The sequence below is a fragment of the Vidua chalybeata genome, chromosome 3 (assembly GCF_026979565.1).
Source record: "Vidua chalybeata isolate OUT-0048 chromosome 3, bVidCha1 merged haplotype, whole genome shotgun sequence".
NCBI lineage: Eukaryota > Metazoa > Chordata > Aves > Passeriformes > Viduidae > Vidua > Vidua chalybeata.
Genome location: NC_071532.1, coordinates 40544708 through 40553448, shown reverse-complemented (window position 1 = coordinate 40553448; position 8741 = coordinate 40544708).

The following is an 8741-nucleotide window of genomic DNA, read 5'->3' as shown; positions in this document are numbered from 1 at the left end:
AAATACAGAATATTTTAATTCACAGGAGGAATCACAAATCTCAGAGAAGTCATTTGTTTTAGCTCACCAAACTATTTCTAGTGTAATCAAAATGCAAATTCACTTTTGATGGTTCTCACATGGCCCAAAGCTTTATTTAACTCTTTCTCTTTGGTGTTATGTAGGTAGGTGATGAAGCCTTTCTTGGATCATGTACACATGAAACACATTTCACTGGCTAATCTGACCCAGATGAGAGAAGGAAAGGTGAATATTCTTGAACCTGGACCTCCTAATAACCTTAGAATTTTTACTTTTGTTCAGTACTACAACATCCACTGACAGCACTATTTTCTACAGTTTTCCAGCAGAAAACACCTTCTGCCCCTAAAATTCACAAAGGATGCAAACTGAGGATCACAAGAGAATCCATGTTTGCTTTTAATTTGATGCCAGACACTGCTAGGATCTAATGTACCTACTAGTGGTCTTTGGAGAAGGCACCTGCTTCTGCTCTCAGCAGAAAACAGCTGGAAAGAGTGATAACATGGATTTAATTGCTCAAATGCTTGAAGAACCAGGACACACCCTGTACCCACATAGTGTGTCTCCTGGTATTTTTTAATTGATGTATCTTGTCTTTCATCTACCCCACAAGCTGTGGGCATTTTTCACAAATTATCTCTTCTTTGTAATCCACAGCTCAATTTTCTCATTTTGCAGCCTGCTAAATTGGTAACAGTATAGCAGGAAGGAAAGAGTTTCTTCTGACTCAACTATCATGAGTCATCTAACAATTTGGTGAGGTTTGTTTTTCTGCTATGACTCTGCACCTGGCACTTGGAGTAGTATAACATTACCTTTATGTTTCTTCTGACACTGCATTAAAACCTGTGAATTCATTGAGCACTCTGCTCAGAAATGAACAGGCCACAGAAGAAACCTTGATAATACCCTTTGCCTTCTTTGTGTTTAAATTGTAAGTGATTCAGACCTGATTTTCTTCTGCATCAATGAGCTATTTGCACTACTCTGGCAGCAAGACTTGGCACCCCAGGAGAGCCAGGGCAACGTCAGCTTTGCTCAGATGTGTGTCTGCTCTGGGCAGACTCTCTTTGCATGGGCAGCAACAAAGTTGAGCGGTAGAAGTTTGGGGTAGTCAGCCCAAGAGGGAACATTACAGCAGAGGATTTATTGCTCAGTTTGCTGTGTCAGTTTGAACAGCTCTGCTCCCCACAGCTATTCAGGTGGCCACAGTGTGCGAAATGATCCAGCCACTAGGAGACACACACCCTTTGCCAGGCCTGGAAAAGAGGTTTTCTGGGCTGGTTGATCCCACTAGTGGGGCATCCCAGGGAAATTATGACAGACACACAAGGCCTTAGCTGAGTCTTGATATTGTCAGTTGCAGCTACTTGATCATTAACTACTTGGGTAATTGAGAAACTGAAGAACAAATCAACTGGTTTTTTTTTTTTTTTTTTTTTCCTTTTTCCCTTTGGTTCTATCATTTGTTACTTTTGCTTTTTCCATTTTTTGCTAGAAGCTTATTCAATGTGGATTACTGGACTTGACAGCCTGCCACTGTGGACATTGGATAACTGGAACAGATAGACAACCACATAGCCTTGCTCTTTTGGTGTAATTGAAAGCTCATTGATGTTGTAGAAATCTTTTCATTTTCCTCAGTGCATTTTCTACTGGAGTCTTACACCAAAGGTCTGATAGATAGAAAAGGAAAGAGAGGTAAGGTACACAGCTTTCACAGCTCTTCCTTTTTGCATAAAAAATGTCACACTGGTTGAGAGCTTGGGTACATTTACAAATCACCATGGATTTGATGTAAACCTGGGGAGGCTGTCTGAGTGCCAGCACAGGAGCTGTGCCAGCCAGGCAGTGCAGGGGTAGGTCTGTTCAGTCTGGCAGAGTGCCAATCACAGGGCTGTGGTGCTTTCAGGGCACAAACATCCAAGCAGGGCTGTATTTAGTCAAATGCATTTCTCAGTGCAAACTTGGTCAAAAGTGTGTCTTTGCATAGTGCCTCAGGCAAAGCAAACCTCTCCATCCCCCTTTTTTCATGGTTTTTCTGCTTTTACTTAATTTCACAAGTCCAGTGTAGACAAAATGAAAAGGTCATTCATCCATTAAATAGATCCAGCATTCACCATGGGTTTTTGCCTGTTTGAATGGTTGGTTGTGGATTGAGTTTCCAGTTTTTCACAGACTTCGTAAATGAAGTAATGATACTCAGGTAATCTCCTAATTATTGTTGCTTTAAAAGGTTGGTATTTTGATAGATACTATCTTCTAAATTTTGTTGAGTAAGAATGACTGTATTAGGAGACTTCCTCTGGCTTACTTTCCTTTTCTACACATACAGCGCAACTGGATATTCTGGCTACTCAGAATATCTCCCTCAGTACAGTGAGCTGTACTGCCTCCCACCTGTCAAAACCATGTCACTCCATGGTGACTTACAGAAAAGCTGTAAATTGACTTTTGTTTTTGCACTGTGCTTTTCACTTTTCCCCAAACAGGACCTCTCACCTCATTTTACATCTGCTCTTACTGTGCATGGAACCAAGCCCAGATACTGCAGGTGATCACCCACTCTCTGCTTCAGATTACTCTCACTTGAGAAGGGTTGGGGAAACAGTTCTGAAGGACCACTGCACCACTCAGTAAAGGAACAAAGACAACTCAAATATGAAAAAAAAAAAAAAAGGAAAATGCATTTTAGTCCAGTTTTAGCAGCCAAAAGCTAATTTTAATTATGCCTAATGCCTCATGAAGTGCTGTCTTACAGCCAGTTGAAACAGGCCACTATTGAAATAATGAAGACATAATAACATGAGATAATGCTTCTGTGCATACTCCTAAATCTGTCCTGAGCAGATCCATCTTTTCTCATGCAAACTAGGCTCACACTAGTTAAGTGCTAAATATGGCAAACCAGGTTTAGCTCTGCCATCTCTGGCTACCCCCATGAGGACAGCTCCTTTCACTGGATGCCATGTGGCAGCTCAGGTGCCAACCTGCCTTGCACTGGTGAAGGAAAGACAGGAGTATAGAGGAAGACAAAAGCACCTTTAGGGGAATGAAGCCTTCTTGCAGAATGGCTTAGCAAACCCCAGCATAGGAGATGTTAATTCTGCAGTCTGCCCCTAGCTGTGTGGACTAGTCAGTCTTGTGTTTTCCAACAGAAACATACAAAACATGCTTGCCTTCCCTGGTGCTCTGGAAGTTATTACTTAGCTGGCAATGTTTCTCTTTAAATATCACAGCTAGTCTACCCCAGAGCCATTCCCCATGAAAATAGCAGCAAAGCTCCTATCACCTCTGGTGGGAACAGGATCAAGCACAGGACAGAAGTAATGTTTTGAATCTTCAATGACCCCAAAATGCAACGTTTTATTTACATATTATGGTCTTCTTTTAAATGGCTACACACATATCTTGCCTAAAGTTGAAGCACAAGAGATCCACGACCAATAGATGACCTCACATACCCAACAGTGCTCTACTGTTACAATGTTGAGTTACAATGCACTAGCAAAGGAGAAGAGTTCTCTTTGTGAAACTATTTAATTAGGAAACCAGAAACACTTCTAGAAAAGTAAAGAGTACTATAAAAGGAAATTGGAATAATTTTTGTCCTGTGTAAAAATAAGAACTTCAGTTCCACCCCATTCATAAATAGTATTACCAGCATTATTATTTATTATAATAGTATATGAATGCTTTCTTGGATTTACTTTCACAATTATGCTATAAGGAGATGGAACATGTTCTACCTATTTTACAGATGGAAATAGTAACAGAAGATAAGGACATATTCAAGGTGACAGTAAATCCCTGACACAGCTGAGAACTGAATGCAGGTCTCCAGTGCCTCACCCTGCTTCCTCCCTCTCTGAGGCTGCAGTGCTGGGATTCAGCAAGGGCTGTACAGAGGGCAGGGCTTGGCCCAGAAAGCTGCAGAGCCATGATGCTCTACCCAGTGAAGTTTCCTATGGGTCTAGGCAGTTGACCAGCTCTCTGCTGCTTTTTTTTAAAATTTATGTTGTTTTCAGTACCTAAAATAGTTTCTTGGCAATTTCTATTTCTATCATAGTGCATCTGTATGAGCAACCTCTCACAATTCTCTTCCAGCCTCACATCTGTAGACTCTGGACACTGGGAGATCAGCCAGCACTGAGGAACCTCAAGGTGATGTAAAACCAACATGTGTTGCTTCTCTAATAGTACCTAAGTTTTACACCTGACAACAGGTTTCACTACTATAAGATCCCATATAGAATGATTTGGAAAGGCAAGGAGCAGTGACAGAGTTGTTCTTGAGGACAGAATGTGCTGTTGAAACAACAGACAAGACTATCAGAAAATCAAAGGGGAACAGAGAAATGAGAATTGGGAGTGAACAGAATTAAATGTACTGAGTGAGCCTGAAACAAGTTTACGTAAGACTTGATGGTGACACACTTCTTCATATTTAATGTTATGTTACTATATGTAGGGTAAATTATTACTGACTTGGGGGCATCAAAATCACATCCATCAGGCTCTAGAAGTAAGAATGCTACTGTCTGGAAACATCACCTAAAATTAACAAGTCAGTTGAACTGCTTTAACATAGGCAAACGGGTCAATCTGCTTTGAATTTGTTAAGCAGCAATGCTTTGAAACGGCTGTGGTTGATGCTTTTAAGAATGATTCACAGATATGCTTTAGAAGCTATGCTTGAATTGAAAAAGAAAAGGGAACTGCATATTAAATGTATTCCAAAAGAGAGAGCACACCCAAATTTAGCTTCAAGTTTTCTTGTTCGGTCATCTGGCAGCAATGGGAAGCTACGGTGGGTACAATCATCTCATGTAGCTTAAGCTGCCCAAAAGAGGAAAAGAAAAGTTCAGAAAAAGCTATGCACTGTATTTTGTCTCTAAAATATTTATAGGCAAAGCACTAGCCATCTCCTATACTGCATCTGATGGTTCCTAAAAATATTTGTAAATATTTTTAATAATATAAATAAATTAAATATTTGTTAAATAAAATAAAATAAATAAATAAAATATTTGTTCAATGAACTCAAAAAAAGTTGACTCAAACCCTTTAGCAACTCTGATTATCCATCTCTGAATTTCCTGAGATGAACATTGGCTCTTTTGCCAGGAGGCTGCAAGGAGTGCAGAATAATGTGTGCTACATTTTGTTAAATAAGCCACACAGCCAGCACTGTGGAAAGAGGAAGATGCACAAAAAAAATTGTAGATGCAAGCTTATCAAAACTTGTTATTTCAGCAGCTCTCAGCATGAAGGAATGTACTTTACTGCAAAAGAGATTTATACTAGGACTACTAATTTATCCTCTTTTTATGGTACCTTATGCAGGTTCATAAACTGCAGTTTACCCAGAATATGTTTTTTTATGTTAATGGCAATGAATAAGCATAGATGTATTTGCTGTCTGTGTGTGTTGTCAATTATTTGATTTGAAAATTTCAAGAGCAGAGACCTACTAATTAATGCAGAAACCATTTCCAAACTACTGAAATTGGAGTTCAAAAGGACAACTCAGATGAGAGAATATTAAAAGACTTTCATTGGAGTGCCTGTCAGAGCAGGGGAGTGAGCACTAGGATTCCTCATCTGCCTCATGGTTAAGGCATCATCCATCCACTCTCCCAGGCTGCATAACAGGGAGAATGCCAACCCACCTTGCAGCACTGGCAGCCTTCTGCTCCTCAAACAAAGCCACAAAAGCCATATTGAAGCCAATGGTTGGCATCAGGGGAAAATCAAGCAACCCCAGTCTGCCAGACAAGATAACAATACAAGGGGAAGATGTGGAAAGCATTGCTAAAATGGTTGGGAATGCTCAAAGAAACTGGGTAATTATTGACATAAGGCTTAATTGTCCTGTCATTCTGATATTATGACAGCATAACTCTGCTGACTATGAAAGAGTTGCTTCTGATTCAGACTGAACTAAGCTGAGTGGGAACCATGATGAGAACCATGAGAAAGTCTGAGCTTGATGCTGAGCTTGGTACATTTCCATGTATCTGAGTCATGAACTGGCAGGAGAATTTGGACTTGAGGATCCTTGACTCTTCCTCACCCACTATTCTGACTAGACAAACCAAGTCAGTACTCAAACTGCTCTCTGCAGCAGGACCACCTGAACCCTTTCTGAGGTTTTTATTTTTTATTTAAGTCTGCCAATTTTCTTTGTTTTCTATAGTGCAGAACCAAGGCCAAGGCCAATCAGTTTCTTCATCTGTCTCTTGCTCTCGGTGCCTCCCTTGTACCAGCACCAGTGTTGGGCAAGCACGTGCAAGTGACCCAGCAGATCATATTTTCAGGTGAGGCACTTTTCAGTTCCATCTGACTCATCATAAATCATATCAATGTTCATGTCACCACAAAAGAGGCAGCAGCAGGCACAGGTGGTTAGTGAAGGTTACAAGATGGAACATGACCCCATGGCAGCACAAACGGCAGCACAAATGGCAGCACACTTTATTTTGGATTAAAGCAACCATTTAAAGTGACGTGCTTAGTGAAATGTAAACTTTTTGTGTTGCGTTTTTTTTTTTTTTTTTAATTAGCATTTGAGTGAATGTTTGTGGCTATAGTTTTACTAGTGTCCTAGAGACACAGAGAAATTCTGGCCTTTGGAAGTTCCACGGCAAGGGCATTTCTTCCTCTCCCCTCTAGGACAGTTGCTTTTATTGAGCAGCAATAATACATACAAATTCATAGGGCCAGTCAGCCAGTCAGAAAGTGCCAAATTCTATACCTACTGCAAAAATCTGAACTGATTCCTGTATTTCATAAAGGAGTTTTCTGCAGGAATTTAATATGAACTATTCTAGTCCTCTTTGTCTCTCAATCAACACCACACATTAAGTAACACCTATAACAAATGTAGTTTCAACTGAAAACTAGCGTGCACTGAATGTGTCACATATAAAGACAACTAAGATTTTAATTTTGGCTTTTAAAAGGCAGAAATCCTATGGTTTGTTTATTTTGGCATTGCAGGCACATCCTGAGGCAAATAAGTCAACCCAAGGATTTCCAAGAGCCAGCTCTTATCTAGATGACATAAAATGGAAGTGTTAATAGCACCAATGTACAGGTGTCAGTGTCACTGCAATAATTGCACTACAAGGCAGAGACTGACACTTTCATAAAAGATAGTGTCAAAACAGTAGAAATCGGGGCTGTGAAATTTTCTTCACTCATGAAAAAGGTCTAAAGCAGGTATTCAAATGTTCAGCTGGAATTTGCAACTACATTTAAGATGACAATTAAAACTGACCTCTTTTCACTGAAAAAAAAGGATGGAATTATCATGTCATCATCAACATGACAGAAATAAAGTAAGTGCAGTAGGCTTATCCATGTGAGAGGTGCTCATGGGCTGTAAGATACCAGTTCCAATGGAGGTAAGGCTCTTTCTCACTATAGGACAAAGATATTTCCAGTGTTTCAGGTGGAGTTACTTGGAGACCAACATTTTTTGTAGTAAAAAAAGTAAAATAAATGTATCCGTGGTTGCAAAAGAGAAACATTCACATATCTAAATCAAAATGGTGTCTGTAACTCTAAGGAGATGCTCTTTGATTGTTTCCTTTTTTGTTTGTTTTCCTTTTTTAACCCTTGTTGCTCTTTTTTCTTCTGATCAGGATTGACCAGAATGCTTAGGACTTATGTCTGCCATCAGTAAGTCTTTCATGAAGAACTTTTAGTTTGTTTTGTGTGACAGCAAAGAAATTGATTACTCTCTACCTAAAATAAGTAGGTAGAAATTAGGATTTTAGCCCAATTTGAAGTCAAAAGTAATTATGTATGATTATCTGACCTTCTCAAGGCAAAACTGACATGATGGACTAAGACAGGTGATTCATCTGATCATTTCCCTTGACCTTTGATGCAAATGTTGATTTCTTTATGAGAGTCTTTTGGATTCAATTCTTTCGTCTCTGCAAATTGGAATTCATAAACAATGAATTTTCTTCAATATAGAGAAATAAATCATGGGGCAGATGGGATTATTATACATAAGCAAGAGATAAAAAAGTGGACATGTTCTAACTCTGCAAACACAGCTGCTGAGAGCAGAGAGATTAACTTTACATTGCCTGCTTAATTCTGCTCTCTAGGGTGGCAAGCTGTGATGGCATTACAATAGATCGTGGGCATGGAGTACAAGCCTAAGGAGCACTTCGTAAGGCCAAATTTTGTGTCTGTGCTCTGGTAACTGTGCTGTTCACACAGAGTTGCCAAGAGATGTCACGATGAGGCAAGCAGATTTTGAGCAGATGAGGAAGCAACTTGTGAGAATAAGGAGAAAGAGGGTGGGAAAAAGAGGAAAAAAAAAGGGGGACAATGGGAGAGAAAGGTTGAACAGAGGCCCATTTGTGTCTCAGCACAGTAGAGCATGATGAAATCAGGAAGTCCTTGGCATCACTTCAAAATCCACATGGTCATGGCCCACACCTGCCTTTGCTTCCCCCTGCAGCTGCTGGGTGACTAAGGGCCTCTTTCTTAATGGCCTTTTATTCCACCCTTGGTTCCTTGACTTATGAAGACTGAAGATATACAGCAGTTACAGACAGGTGGTATACCAGCATGAAGAAATTCTTGCCTTCAGAGCACTTTGAAAAGTTCTTTGCAGCAAGGCATCCACCTACAAGGTCTGTTTATGCTACAAAAACTTCAGCACATTTGCAAAGCCCCTAAGTCAGTGATGC